Raw genomic sequence first — 16354 nt, 5'->3', positions numbered from 1 at the left:
CGTCTGGGGAAGGCAAATCCACCAGAGGGGAAAGCGGATTAGCACTTGCCTGGGTCTGGGGCCGGAATGGAGGGCGTCTGCAAATGGGCTCCGGGGCCTAAAATTGGATCGTAGTGAAGTTTGCGCGGCTCCGTAGATTTACCGAGATATTACTGAATTACGGGTTTAAAATACGTACGTTTTATGGCAAACCAACCTTTTAAAAACCCAGTAAAAGCTCAGCTACTGCCATTCCACCTTTGTGACTGTACTTCTTATGTTCCTGACGATTGGCTCTGCTTAAATATCCTTTCTCCATTACGTATTTTTAATTATTATTTAAATACGATAACGCTTCTGCATGGTGGCAGTGAAAAAAAAAAATTCCAGACTCTGCAGAAGCTTAAAATAAAAAAGGCAAATTCATTTTTTTCCTGTCTTTTCTCCCCAACTGCCTTACTCATAGGTGGCTGTATACACTTCCAGACTTTTTTCTGGAACTATATATGACAAACAGTATACACACGCACAATATACGATGTGCATGTGTGTGTATAAGGCACACACGCGCATGTATGTGAGTGAGACAGAGCTGTTATTTCCGTAATGTTCACAGAAGTGTGCTCATAGTATACATAGCTCTCGGCCGCTGGAGGTCCGATCTTATCCCATAGGCAATCTTGGTACAGACACTCTTCTATGCGGACCCACCCCTGCTCCGTCCTGGGTACCGGCCCTGCCTGGAGTCCGACATAGCTCCTTAAGTCCACACAGTTCTCATTTCTCTGTCTTGAAGTTCAGGATCACCAGGCTGTGCGTATGATCGCCTGGGACAAGCTTGGAATACCCCCGGGGCACCAAGCTGGGTGCCCGTAGAGAGTGCTGGCCTGCTCCTCCCCGGTCTGTCAGAGATTCGGGACCGCGGAGGCTTTCGCAGCCAGCCTGCAAAAGTGTTTCTCAGCCTCGGTACTATTGACACTCGGGGCTGGATCGTTCTCTGTTGGGGGGTGGGGGGCTGTCCCGTGCATCGTGGGGTATTTTATTTTTAATTTTTTTTTCAACGTTTTTTAATTTATTTTTGGGACAGAGAGAGACAGAGCATGAACGGGGGAGGGGCAGAGAGAGAGGGAGACACAGAATCGGAAGCAGGCTCCAGGCTCCGAGCCGTCAGCCCAGAGCCCGACGCGGGGCTCGAACTCACGGACCGCGAGATCGTGACCTGGCTGAAGTCGGACGCTTAACCGACTGTGCCACCCAGGCGCCCCTCGTGGGGTATTTTAGCAGCATCCCCGGCCTCTATCCCCCCGATGCCAGTAGCACCCCACAATACTCCCCCAACCCCTCTGGTTGGTGGCAACCAAAAATATCTCCAGACATAGCCCAGGCGTCCCTGGGGGGATAAGGTCTCCCCAGCTGACCTTCAGAAAACATGTTCACATCACGTGGCCCGCGGAATCTGGTTCGCAGAGGGGAACGTCCTCCTAAGGAAATATTTGTATTTTTACTCAGAACAAAGTCGTTTCCTGTTGACAGATCCATTAGTGACCAGAGTGTATCATAAAGTGTGTATTATAAAAACACCAGAGTGTCTTAAAAAGAAAACCGATCTTTCGCGTGTGCTTATGAAAGCATTATCTGTTTTTCGGTTTTAAAAATGGAACGTTACAGCTACGCGTGATTTATACAATTCCAGAAAGTTTCTGGAATTCCCATCCCCTTGGAGAACCATTAACGTCTAGTGTATAGGCTTCCACACGCACGGGCACACGAACGCGCATACGTGCAACCATATGTGTCCCTATTTAAACAAAAGCTTACTACACACATTCTTTTCCTTTTTTTTCTTTTTTTAATCTTTATTTATTTTTGAGAGAGAGAGAGAGAGACAGAGTGAGAGCTGGGGAGGAACAGAGAGAGAGGGAGATGCAGAATCCGAAGCGGGCTCCAGGCTCCGGAACTGTCAGCACAGAGCCCGACGCGGGGCTCGAACCCACGCACCGTGAGATCGTGACCTGAGCCGAAGTCGGACGCTTAACCGACTGAGCCCCCCAGGCACCCCTTCTTTTTCTTTTTTTAAAAGTAAGCTCTATGCCCAGCGTGGGACTCAGACTCATGACCCTGAGATCAAGAGTCTCATGCTCTACCGACTGAGTCAGCCAGGCGCCCCTACTCGACACATTCTTTAGCAGCCTTCTCCCCCTGTACGATCAGGGCGTTGGGCGTATTAGTCAGCTCTTGCCATGGTAACGCTGCATAGCAAAACCGCCCCAACGCTCAGTGGCTTAAAACAACCATCCCTCCTTGTCAAGGTCACAGGTCTGGGGCTCAGCTGAGCCAGGCAATTCCCTCCGCACAGTGTTCTGTTTCCACATAGCTTCCTGGCCAATATTTGTACCCACAGAATCTCCCTTCAGAGCCAAGTCACGGGACACTGGGCAAGTTCCTTCCTCCACGTCCCCGTGCCTCAGATTCCTCGTTTGACGAAACGGGTAATAACCGTATCTACCTTGCAGAGCAGTTGGGAGACGTAGAGGTGATTTATCGCAGTCACCAGCCCACGGTGCCGACTCAAACACTGCAGGCCTTGTAGTGATTTGGGGGTGATGCAAACGCGCCTGGCCCTGGCCGCAGTTTCCGTCATCAGGCAGCTCTGTCCCTGGGGTTTGTCACCTCAGTTTTCTTGTCTGTGCAACGGGAACACCATCCTCTGCCCGGCTTCTCTCCTGAGATGGATCAAGACGTTGCGTGGGACCTTGCCACCCCTCCACGAGCACGGCGAATGATCGTGCGTGCCGTTGTTCGCGCACACTGTCCGACAGGTGAAATCCCGGCCAGAATGATCCTCGCGAGCTGGGCGGCTGGAAAATGAGGCACGCGGTCTGGAGGGGGAGACGTGGCTTTCGCAGCCAAAGGCAGGAAACAAAGACCAGCAGCGAAGTGTGCTGGCCGATTGCGTCAAGATCCAGGAAGACGTTAGAAGGTTCTAGAAGGCATACCGATCGGACCATCTGAGAAGGCACACGCGTCCAGCTGCCGCAACGGGCGTGTTCAAAGGAAGCTTGGGCCGGGGGGGTGGGGGGAAGATGATGGAGGGAAGAGGGGAGGAGGGTCAATGACAAGCTCTGCTTCTGTGGGACCGTGGCTTCTGTGAGCCCAGCTCCAAACACCTGCTGGGGAGCCTGGGCGGCTGTTGGCCGGCATCTGGGAAGCAGAGCTACAAACAGAACCGAGGGCAATGTCACATCTCTGTGTTTGTCACCGCGTCGAACCGAGATGACCCTCCGAGGATACTGGCTGTGCTTCTAATCTGAACAAATCCCACTTTTGGCCAGCTAACGTGTGGACCCAAACACGAAGGCGGGGGGGGGGGGGGTGCTGCTCCCAGAAACCTCGTTCCCACTTAACCAGGTCCACACTCAACAGCCGGCAGGCAGTCCAAACGCGAACCTGCCAATTCTGTCACGGAGCATCCGCTCTGGGACCCCCTCCCTGCACGATGCTGAGTTTATCCAGAGGACGTAAAGCCCCGTTCGCGTCTTCGGTCCGCAAACTGGCAGGAGAGGCAAGACAGAGACACACGGACCATTAAGAGACCTCAGGCAGACACAGTCCGCATCCCCGCTGAGGGCCCGCAGCCCCGCGGTATGAAACGGAGGGACTTGCGATTTCTCCAGAGTTTTATGATCTTCCGCAAAGGCGGGGAAAAGTGAGACTTGATGGTTGGCAGAGACTGGCCTTCCCACATGTGGTACGTTGAGCTGTTGTCTGCTCCCGGTAACCTCCCTTTGCTACACCCACACCCTCTGCCATGCGACTTTGAAGGACGCCCCAACTGGGGTGGAGGGAGTCTGTTTCCCTGACCCGCTGACGTCAGCCTTGCCATGTGACTGGCTCCAGCCAATGAAATGTTAGTGAACGTAGTATGACTAGAAGCATTCCATTCACCGTGTTAGGGACCTGTCTTGACGAGTCACTGGCCGGTGAAGGATGACAGATAAATCAGGCCTGACCCCAACTCACAGCTCGACGGCGGAGGCCTCCCCGCTGAGCCCGCTTTGGCTCAGCAGAATTAAAGTCAACTCACAGATGCTTAAGCAAGAAATAAACACCGTTGGTCAAGCCACTGAATCTTGGGAGAATTTTTTTTTAATGTTTATTCAGTTTTAAGAGAAAGAAAGACAGCACGAGCAAGGGAGGGGCAGAGAGAGAGGGAGACACAGAATCTGAAGCGGGCTCCAGGCTCGGAGCTGTCGACACAGAGCCCGACGCGGGGCTCGAACTCACGGACCGTGAGATCATGACCTGAGCCGAAGTCGGACGCTCAACCCACTGGGCCACCCAGGCGCCCTGAATCTTGGGAGAATTTGTTACGCAGCATTCTTGCGGTGGTAACTCATGTAACCCCTACCGTGTAACTCAGAGATTGACTTGGAAAAACTTGAGATCTACCAAAATGTCATGATCTCCACCTAAGGGACTTCACACACAGAATGTGACGGCTCAGGGGGTAGCAGATAGAAATCGATGGTGTAGTGATAACCACCATCCATTCGTTATGAGGGTGATTGAGTGAGCTGTGGGCAGAGGTCCGCACCTTGAAACCAAATCACCCTGCTTGCTGTGTAGGAGCCGTGCCTATGCGGGGCATGTGTATAAATGCCTCCTTCCCTCCAGATAGTCTAGCTCCTGACCCAAAGTTTTCTTCAAGATATTTATTGTTCATTTGCGTGATGTTTATCGTAGAAAATTGGGGAATACAATGAAGCCATAACAACCGTTTAAATAATCGAATCCCACTACCCAGACAGAGCCTCTGCAAGCTTGTTGATGTACAACTATTTACGTACGTTTTCTATCCAAGTTGGGAGAGCACAGTGTATCCTGTTTTATAACTCACCGCCTACTTGCACACGGACTACGTATATTCGCGTTTAGTGGTAGTTTTCTAACACGTGAAACGTGGCGACATAATCTAATTGGCTTTCTGTTGCTGAATGTTCGGGGTATTTCCGGTTCCTTACATCACAAGTTACACCGCCATGAACATCTTGCAACTCAATATCAGTACAGAGTTCTCACTGTTTCTTTCACCGGGATCGCGGAGCAGTCCCTTTGCTCCCCACTGTCCCATCGTTGCCCAACTCTATTGTTCTCATCCCAGAAACCCCAGAAGAAAGTGAGTCAAGGAGCCAGGTATACTCTCAAGTGGAAACCCCAACTCCCCACCCCCCCACCCCCAGCTGAAAGGGAAAACCCTCGATAAAGTGGTCAGATAACCTTGGAGCTGCCCGCCCCATCCTCCCCGAAGACGTCTCCCGGCGTGGTGACTTCATGAGCCACGGTGCACCGTGCAGAGTCGGGGATGATGTCACCTGAACTCTGGGATGTATTTATGGCTTCGTGCCCGCAGCTACCTCTGGCTTCTTCTCTTTGGGTAAATACATCAAGGGGCCATCGCGGTAAAGCTGGCGAGTGTGGGCTGAGTGGTTTACGGTCATGCCTGGGCTGGAAGGCGTGTCTGCAGGGCTGCTTGGCAGATCCCTAGGTGTGAGTTTCTGAGATGCTGAGCCCTGGATCCCCAAACCGGGATGTCATGAAGCCTGCTTTGGTCTCTTTCAGGATATTTGCTTTCCCTTCGCTTCCACCCCCTGTCCACAATGTCAGCACAGCCCCCCGCCCTACCTCCCTCAACCCAACACATCTTTTCTTTCTTGAGTAGTAGCCAAAGAAAGAAGCCAAAGAAAGAAGTGTCCATCGCCGCCCCCCCCCACCGCCCCCGACAGAATTTAAAAGCCATTCAGCTCACACGTCAACGACGCTGACCTTTTGGCTGGATGAGTCTAACAACTGAATGTGACCTCTTAGGCAGCTTGGGGGATAGCGGGGAGGGGTTCTTGGGAGATGGGGGAGAGAAGGACGGGAGGGGGAGGCCTCAGGAAGGAGCATCTCCTCTGGGAAGATGTCGTGACCCCCCCGCCCCATCCCCCGCCGCCTCCCAGGTTGCGTTAGGTCTTTCTTCTCTGTGCTCACCTCTGTCCAAGCATCTGTCGCCCTGAGAAATGACACCCCGTGAGCTGCTTGACGGTGGGGAGCCGTGGGCCTGGCCCATAACAGGTCCTCAGTTAAATGCTTTTTCAAAAAGTGAATTCGCGAATAAATGAGTACAAAGTCCTCTTCTAGCGCTGGAGTCGCTCGGTCTTCTATTTCGTTTGGCCCTCGTGCCCTTTCCGGTCATTCAACTAGGTTACCGTGCTGAATACTCATTCAGTTACCGTTCAGTAAAAATTCATTGGGTACCCACTGTGTGCTTCCCACCGGGTTTGATTCTGGCCAAGATGTGAATGGCAGTTTCCAAGCTGAGTCAGGGGGAAAAACCTGAACAGGCAATTGCCGTCTTGCCAGGGGTGTACCAGACGGGGAGAGAACTTTACCCGGTAGGGGCGCAGGAAAAGGGGAGCCCTGCTTCACACGCTGGGGTCCCAGAAGGCTTCTAGGGAGAAAAGAAAAGGTTGGGGCTTCTGGCAGACTTGTTCGAGGGAACGCCTTCAAATCACCTGTCTGGTTCGATTGTCAACGCGTGGAACTCCTTGGCCACCGAACAGATCCCACGATATTGCTGATGATGGTGCTCCTCCATTGGAGTTACTGCCGTATGACAAAGCCAAGGTTGGCAAGGTTGTGGAGCACCGGGAACACCGGCCACGGTTTACGGCAGGATAAAATGGCACAGTTGTGTTGGCCGGTAAACGAGCCAGAGTCAGTTGAAAGATGCACAGGCATCTCAGCCCGGCAACCCAACACCTGCTACGGTCTCCGGAGCAACTCTTACACACGTGCACAGAAAGCCGTGCACAAGCACATTCATTGCAGTGTTGTTCGTGATGCTAAAAACCTGGAAACTACCAGTGTGCCTATCAACAGGAAAAACGAATGAATACATTTAGGTGCCTTCAGTCCAGGGAATGCTCTACAACAGTTAAACACAACCAATGAAGAAATGCACAGGTCAGGGGCGCCTGGGTGGCTCACTCGGTTGAGCGTCCGACTTCGGCTCAGGTCACGATCTCGCGGTTCGTGGGTTCGAGCCTCGCGTCGGGCTCTGTGCGGACAGCTCGGAGCCCAGAGCCTGCTTCGGATTCTGTGTCTCCCTCTGTCTCTGCCCTTCCTTCACTCATGCTTGGTCTCTCTCTCTCTCTCTCTCTCTCTCTCCCTCAAAAATAAACATTAAAGGAAATTTTTAAAAAATGACAACATAGGGATGCCTGGGTGGCTCAGTCGGTTAAGCGTCAACTCTTGATTTCAGCTCAGGTCGTGATCTCACGGTTCGTGAGTTCAAGCCTTGCATTGGGCTCTGTGCTGATGGCTCAGAGCCTGCTTGGGATTCTGTCTCCGTCACTCTGCGCCCTTTCCCTGCTTGTGTGTGCTCGCTCTCTTTCTCTCTCTCTCTGTCAAAATAAAAAGAAAGAAAAAAAGAAACGCATAGGTCAACATAGATCGATCTCAAAAACACAATGCCGTGCAAAATTTGCACGAGGATATGCACGGTATAGTACTGTTCACATGAACTTTTAAAATGTGTGAAACAGGGGCGCCTGGGTGGCTCTGTCGGTTGAGCCTCCGACTTCGGCTCAGGTCACGATCTCGCAGTTTGGGAGTTCGAGCCCCGCGTCGGGCTCTGTGCCGACAGCTCGGAGCCTGGAGCCTGCTTCGGATGCTGTGTCTCCTCCTCTCTCGGCCCCTCCCCTGCTCATGCTCTGTCTCTCTATGTCTCTCAAAAACGAAATAAATGTAAAAAAATGTTTTTAAACGTGTGAAACAATACCAGATGTTACCATATATTATTTAAGGACACATATATACCTAAATGGTCAAAGCGTAAAGACCCGCATGTAAATGCTAAATTTCAAAATCAGGAAGGTGTGTCCCTCGGAGAGGGAGGGAAAGGGACGCAAAGAGGGAGGGGTACTTAGGAGAAACAGTCTCTGGAAGTTTCCATTTCCTAAGCGGGGTGCCGAGTACACAGGTGTTTAAAACATTATTCTCCATTCTTCCCTGTGCCTGAAATATTTCAAGAGGCAAATAAAAAAGGCGCTACCACAGGCACGATGCCCTTTCCTCCTCAGAAAACCCTGTGGCAGGAAGCGTCGCGCGCCCCTCCCAGCCCCTCCTCCCCCACCCCGTCTCTGTAATCTTGGACTTGGGGAATGAGGTTCCCAACATTGAGGGGAAATAATAATATGGCTGCCGGTAAGTTCTCCTCGTCTTCGTGTGGATCACCCCCGAATCATCATAGCAGCACCGTGAGGCGGTGAAGATTGCTGTCCCACTTCACGGACCCAGCCGTTGAGGCTCAGAGAGGGGGACAGCTTGCAGATGTCACCCGGTCTCAGAGGGCAGCGGGTTTGCCCTCGTGACCCAGAGCTTCTCTGCCAGGGGGGCACAGAGCGCGGAGGGTCACCTCCGCAGCCGTACTCCTGGGTTGAACTCCCGGCTCTAGGGGCCTACGCAAGCTCACCTCTCTGTGCCTCAGTTTCTTCACCTGTAAAATGGGGTTGCTTATGGTAACGTCCTCGCGAGGTGGTCACGAGGGTTAAAAAAAATTCTGGGCACTCAGACTCATGCGTGGCACATGATAAGGTCTGCAAAAGTGCCCACTGATGCCATCCGTTATCGTACCTGAACACTAGTCTGCGAAGGACGTCTGGAAGGCAGACCCAGGTGAACCTTCGGGCCACGCTATGATCAGCGTTGCTGGGGGCTCGGTGTTGGTCAAGGTGCTGGTTGCTCAGCTTAGGGGGTGAAGAGACACATCTCAAAGGGGCACAGATTTGGCCAGCAGATGAGAAAGGGCCGGCGATGGATCGGTGGGCCAACGCTCCCCGCCTCCTTTCGCTTTTCTGGGTTTCCCTCCTCATCACTCACGGGCTCTATAAACAGATTTCCCGGTAATCGATTCCCTTCCCTTTGATGTCTCCCCATCCGTTCTCTCCCTCACTCTAGCCTGTTCCCCTTCCTCCCTGAGGAGGACCTTGTGATGGTAACAGGTCCCAGTCGGACGGGGTGGAGGCACGGGGCCGAACGGTGCTGTAGTCGGTTCAGTTCGATCGAACCCAGCTTTTCTGAACACCTCCCGGGTGCCTTCAAAGAACTCGGTTTAGGGAGGGCAGGCCACAAGGGATAGAAAGGAGAAAGTCTGCCCGGCTGAGCTGAAAATCAGGTCTGGCCGGAGTGTATCTGGGAAGCTCCGTCGTCTTTCTGAGCCTCACTTTTCTTATCTGTCCAGTGGGGATAATGAGAATGCCGTCCCCACAGGTCCGCGGGAGAGTAAGTGACACTCTGCACGTGAAGCACAAAGCAGGTGCTCAGCTAACGGCAGTTTCATGCTTCGGTTCTTGTCACTGTTGTGACGGGGACAAAGAGACTTGCGTGAAGTCCAGCACGTTGTCTAGAAGACCCGGGGGGCGGGGGGGTGCAGGGGGGACGCAGCAGCCATCAGTGGAGATGAGGAACCTGGGAGAGATCCAGGTCTGGGGAGAAGAAAGCCAGTTCCATTTGGAATGCGTTGAGTTTGAGGTGTGGCTGAGCTGGTCATTGTCCAGGAGGCATCTGGCGGGACAGGGCTGGAGTCTCGGGGCTCAGATCCTGCTACGGTCCTAATTCCTGGGATCTCGGCTCGCACCTTTCACGGTGACTCAGAAACCTGCTCGGAGAAGCTTGTATCCCCTGAGATTCAGGGGGCGGGGGGGTAGGAGGAATGTTTGTCCCTGGCCTCCTGTCACCGTGCATGCACACAAACACACATCTCTGAGCCAAGCTCAAAAGAAAGAAACTTGTTCAGGGAAATGGCCAACTATTAGGGCACCTGGTGGCTCAGTCAGTTGAACATCCGACTTCGGCGCGGGTCATGATCTCGCGGTTCGTGGGTTCGAGCCCCGCGTCGGGCTCTGTGCTGACGGCTCGGAGCCTGGAGCCTGCTTCGGATTCTGTGTCTCCCTCCCTCTCTGCCCCCACCCCCACCCCAAGCGCTCTGTCTCTCCCTCAAGAATAAATAAACGTTAAATTTTTAAAAAAAGAAAGAAAGAAAGAAAGAAAGAAAGAAAAGAAAGAAAGAAAGAAAAGAAAATGGCCAGCTATAATCGCCTCTTCCCCGGAAAACAAAATCTCACCCCTACCCCGGAGGAGAGAAGGAGCAGAAGTGATGTTTCCGGGAGATCCTGTTTTTGAAGATCTTAGTGAGATATTTATCCCACCGCGGTGACCCACTGCCGGCAGAGGAGTCAGAAGAGTGGGGTGGTCTCCGGTGGGCCAGCCTCTTGACCCAGAGTCTCCTTGACCCACAAGAAGGATGTCGCTGGAGGGAAGACTGGACTCCAAGCCCCTCTTACCCAAGCCTGCGGGTGTAACCACTTATCTGGATATGTGCTCATCACCTCCACCAGCTAAAAGCTACCACAAAGCTCATACACAGAGTTTAGAAAAACTCTTTCTTTTGTTTTTATGAGAGAGGGAGAAAAAGAGAAGAAAAACACTTTATTTTTTTATGAGCGAAGGAGAAAAAGAGAGAAAGAGAGAGAGAGCAGGGGAAGGGGCAGAGGAAGAGAGAGAGGGAGAATCTTAAGCAAGGTCCACATTCAGCCCAGAGCCCCACGAGGGGCTCGATCCCACAACCCTGGGATCATGACCTGAGCCGAAATCACCAGTCGGATGCCCCACTGACCGAGCCACCCAGGAGCCCCTGGAGAAACACCTCTTAACGCCCATCTATCCTCTGAAAGCTCATGCTTGCGTGGGGACCAAAGAGGAGAGAGACTTAATTAAATACTTAACCAATCGCCACGGGGAACGGCCGGACCACTTTCTCTCTAATGCTCAACAATACACTTCAAAACCTCTTTATTCCTTTTCATTTCCTACGATGACTTTATTACCTTCCTAACACTCTTGAGGGATCATTAGGAAAATAACCTCTTTAGATGAAAAAAAAAAAAATCAATACAGGCCCATTAGCAACATGTTATCAGTATAAAACTCCAAGAAATAGGAGGAACTAAAGTTGACATCCCCACCCCCACCTTCTCCTTCCCCTTGGGGACGTTATTGTCTGGGCCGTTCCCCATGTGCGATCCACAGGAAAGCCAAGTAAACGTGTGTCATAAATACAAAAGGTTTTAAAAATATATGTATTCCTGCTGGTTCCGCAGTTGTGAGCGGGGAGAGACCACTCCCTGTCAACATGCGTGCTTGGAAACTTCACGAATGAGCGTTGGTACTTTGATGCATTGCTTAAGAATTTATTGAGCGCTTGTTGCATGCCGGGCGACACGGGTATTTATCTGTGCGCAAGAAGGACCGATGGGGACCGCGTTCCCGGCCGGCGTCTGCACACTTGCGTGCACGCGGCATGTGTAATGTGCACGTCCATTTTTTATCTCAATTGGTTCCTTACCCCGGGGCTGCTGGTAGCCGTGCAGCCCGCGCGAGGCACATGGTCCGCGGGTGTGCCCGAGCCCCCGGGGCCCTGGGGGGGACTCTTTGCTCTTTTTCTCTCCCCCCCCCCCCCCCACTCTTTGGAGATTTTATTTATTATCTGTGGGGAAGCGTATTGTTTGGAGATTCTGGTTTTTATTTCTCCGCTGGCTTTGACAGACACTCGGGGAAGGGGGTGGGCGGAGAAAGCATTTGGTTTTGTTTTATGATATGCCGGGGAGGCTCTGTGGAATTCTCTGGGGCCTTCGGGCCTGGAGGGAGGACGACACGGTGAGCGGAAAAGCACCAGCGATGGCCAGGCGTGGCTGTGGGAGCCGTGGGGACGTGGTGGCACGGGAATCCCAGGACCGGGATTAAGGAGGGTGGTCATTTGAGCGGCGTTAATGGTAGGCAAGCGTGTGGGGTGAGCTGAGGCCGAGCCACCGGGCCCGGCCCCGCAGCCCTACCCGACACCGGACCACCTGCCTTGGGCTCCGGACACACCACTTACTTCCTCCCTGGGTTTGAGCTTATTTGACCTTCCTGAGCCTCAGTGTCGCCATCTGCAAAATGGGCTTGGTGTTGACAGCTGTCGTGGGACTGACCTCAAGCGCACGGCACTGTGCCTGCACGGTTAGGACGATACCCGATCTCTGTGGCTTGCCGGCCCAGGGCACCCCCTTTGTAAGGTTCCTCTGGGGAAGCACTTTGACCCCTTTCCATGGATTCGCCAACTTCTATTAAACTACGCTGTGCCTCCTGGAGCAGGAATCGAGCCCTCGTCATCTTGAACCCAACATGACCCAGATCAAAGCCATTTCTCCCTTGCCTTGCTCGGCCCAAACCGGTGGCCCAGGCCGAGGATGGACGAGGTCCCCGCTCCCCAGGGGAGGAACACGCCCCTGGCCCTGACTCCTTCCTCTGGAACCATGCTGAACCCGCTCCCCAGACTTAGACTTCTTAACTAGGGCCCCGTTCTCCCCGTCCCTGGCCCCAGTCTGCACACCTGGCACTTCTCACGTGGGTACCTGCATAAACTTCCCCGCTGCTTCTGGGCTTTCGGCGTATCCCCCGTCAATCTCCAACCCATCCGCCATTCCAGACCCCGGAACATTCCTTCCGGAACATGCACCGGGTCCTAACACTTAATCCCCCAGTGGTTTCCCGTTACCCGTATGATTGAGTCAGACTTGCCCCTCCTGCCCGGACACAGCCTGCCTTTCTGACTTCCGCCTTCAACCTCCTCTCCTGCCTGAACATCCGCTGTTTGCTCATGTTCTTCTTCCTAACGCTTTCCCTGTCCTTGCCTCACTGGTAAACTCCCGCACGTCCCCTTGAGTCCGAGCCCCCATCCGCCTCCCAGGCAATATGGATGGCTTCCTGGGGACTTTATGGCCTAATGTGATCCACGCTGTAGAAGCCTGTACGGTATGGTTCTTATTTAAATATCCATCTCCCCCATTTGCCTTGGGAATTCTTCAAGTTCAAGGACTAGGTCTTATTCATTCGCATGCTTATTCATCACCCCCTCAGAAGCATTTGTTGAACGGAACAAGCTGTATCACTACCAGGTTTCACTCTCTGGCAGATTCCGCTCTCCGAAGACTGCCACGACAATCTTGTCCGTCCTCCATCTTCTTCTCTGGTAGGACTCTGCACCCGCCGTCAGGAGGCTTGTTTCCCTTCTCTTGGATTTAGGCAGGCTCGTGACTACTTCTACCAGTGAGATGGGGAGACGGGCTGCTCTGTGAGTTCCAAGGCCCAGACACGAACGTAGAGGCTGTCCGGGCTCTGTTTCCTGGAACACTTCTGCTTGGATCCCTGAGGCCGCCATGTTGGGAGGAAGTCATGCTACACGAGGAGGCCAAGCATGGGGGCTCTGTTGACAGCTGAGTGCAGCCTCCCAGTGGTCCCAATCCGGGGCCAGACGTAGGAGTAAAGAAGCTTCCAGAAGATTATAGCCGTAGCCATTGAGTCACCTCCAGCCATTTGGATCTTTCCAGCTCAGATCTCAGACACCGTAGGGCGGTCATAAGCCATCTTTACTCCGCCCAGTCTTTTTTTTTTTTAATTTTTTAAAATGGTTTTATTTATTTTTGAGACAGAGAGAGACGGAGCATGAGCAGGGGAGGGGCAGAGAGAGAGGGAGACACAGAATCCAAAGCAAGCTCCAAGCTCTGAGCTGTCAGCACAGAGCCCGACGCGGGGCTCGAACTCACGGAGTGTGAGATCATGACCTGAGCCGAAGCCGGACGCTTCACCGACTGAGCCACCCAGGCGCCCCAACTCCGCCCAGTCTGAATGCCAGACTCTTGGAATCTGTGAGCGCAAAGAGTTGTTATTCAAAGCTCTAAAGTCTTGGGATAGTTTGTTATGCAAAAATAGTACCCAAAGGACTCTTTCTTTGTCCCTTGTAAAATACGCAGCCCTGCATCTGACTCCTGCCTACCGTCCTCTCTCACTGTCGTGCACCTGCACTGGCCTTGGTCTCATATAGTAACGGCCAACAAGCTCTCGAAAAGACGCTCAACGTCGTCGGCCATCAGAGAAATGCTACATGCACACCGAAATAGCTAAGAGTAAAAAGGCCGATGACGCCAAGTAGCGGACGAGGACACGGAACAAGGGGAGTGAGCGCGCATCGCTGGCAGGAATGCAAACGTGGAAGAGGCACTTTGCAAAAACAGCTTGGCTGCCTCTTGCACAGTTATACAGAGAGTTGCCCTACGAGTCGGGAAGTACACTCCTCGGTATTTGGGAGAGGAATGAAAACGTATGTCCACACAAAGACACGTGCCTACACGTTTGCCGCTGTTGGGTTCACAGTAGCCCAAGACTGAAGCCACGCGTGTGTCCGTCAACCGTGGGCCGGACACAACACACTGCGGCACATCCATGCCGCCGGGATACTGCTCGGCAATCAAAAGGAACAGACGGATGACAGTTGCACGGGGTGAATCTCGAGACCGCCAGGGTAAGGGAAAGAAGGCAGGTGCCAAAGACCGCTTAGTGCGTGACTCCATGTATATGACATTCTAGATGAAGCACCACCGTAGGGCAGACATCAGAGCAGTGGTCGCCCGGGGAGTGGGGATGGGGCACTGAGGCCAGAGAAGACTGCCTGTAATTGAGACCCTAAGGAGGGGCGCCTGGGTGGCTCAGTCGGTGAGGCGTCCGACTTCGGCTCAGGTCACGATCTCGTGGTCTGTGAGTTCGAGCCCCGCGTCGGGCTCTGTGCCGACAGCTTGGAGCCTGGAACCTGTTTCAGATTCTGTGTCTCCCTCTCTCTCTGCCCCCTTGCCCCACCTTGCTCTCTCTCAAAAATAAATAATCATTTACAAAATTATTTAAAAAAAAAAGACCCAAAGGTGTCCTGGGGGAGCAAGGGTGAGGGAATGCGCCCCACCTTGACCTCAGGTGGTAGCGACACAGCTCTGTGCACCTCTCAGAACTCACGGAGCTGGCCATGACCAAGGGTGCATCTCAATACGTGTAAATTATAAATCCATAAAACTGTCTTTTTTTTTTTTTTTTTTTTTTAAATCACTTCTCTGGAGAGGAGCTGTCTGGTCATGTTTTATATAACAGACTCCTCATCCACTATAATTCTCTCTCACATGATTTTATTTTCTGCAGAGTACTTAATAGCTTCTAAAAGCATAGATATATAAAACAGCATAATGCTATAGTATATACTGATTATATACCCGTAAAAAGCACACTCCACTAACTACAGATACATAAAATGGTAGGTATTGTATCCTAACTACATATAAAGCATACTCTACCGACGACATACTACACCGAAATGTATAAATAGCATAATCCTGAATATTTCGAAACCTCTAAACAAAATCATATGTAAATATTATATACATATACTTAATGCTTCTAAAATATAGATTTACAGGTTGTATTTTTGTAGAAATTTATGTATATTTAGAAATATGAAGTACTGTGCAGAAAATCAAATCAAATCCCGAGAGAATTATGGTGGAGGGAGGGTTGTATGTGTGTATATTTGTTGCATATATATAATAAAATATATAATTATATATAAAATTTTAGAAATCATAACGGCCTATACACATACAGAAAATTATATATATGAAGTATTAATTATATATAAAATAATGTATTTATTATATATAATAATTATTAAACATAATGTATTTATATATGATAGTTATACAATAATGAATTTCTTTATATATAATTATTAAATAATGTATTTATTTATAATAATTATTAAATAATGTATTTATCCATTTATAATGATTGAATAATGCATTTATTTACATATAATAATTATGAAACAATGAATTTCTTTATGTATAGTAATTATTAAATAATGTATTTACATATACTAATTATGAAATAATGAATTTCTTTATATATAATAATTATTAAACATAATGTGTTTATATATGATAGTTATACAATAATGAACTTCTTTATATATAATTATTAAATAATGTATTTATTTATAATAGTTATTAAATAATGTATTTATTCATTTATAATTATTATTGAATAATGTATTTATTTACATATAATTATGAAGCAATGAATTTCTTTATGTATAATAATTATTAAATAATATATTTACACACAAAATTATTAAACAATGTATTTGTTTTTATATAATTATTACATGATGTATTTATTTATAGATACATGTTATCTGTATTAAATATACATATATATTTTTTAACTTACTTTTTATCCTTCTATTCCTCTAGAATGGCTAGCTTCCCAAGACAGGGATTCTATCCCTCGTGTTCCCTATTTCACCCTTAGCTCTGGCACACTGAGTGCACATAATAGCTGCTCAAAATCGATATTTCTTGAATCAATCCATGGAAAAACAAAGGCGCTTAGGCCAACAGATGCAGCGGCCCAAGCTGTC

Source organism: Panthera pardus, unplaced genomic scaffold (assembly GCF_024362965.1).
Source record: "Panthera pardus isolate Hobbes unplaced genomic scaffold, ASM2436296v1 HiC_scaffold_15, whole genome shotgun sequence".
NCBI lineage: Eukaryota > Metazoa > Chordata > Mammalia > Carnivora > Felidae > Panthera > Panthera pardus.
This window is presented reverse-complemented; position numbering follows the sequence as displayed.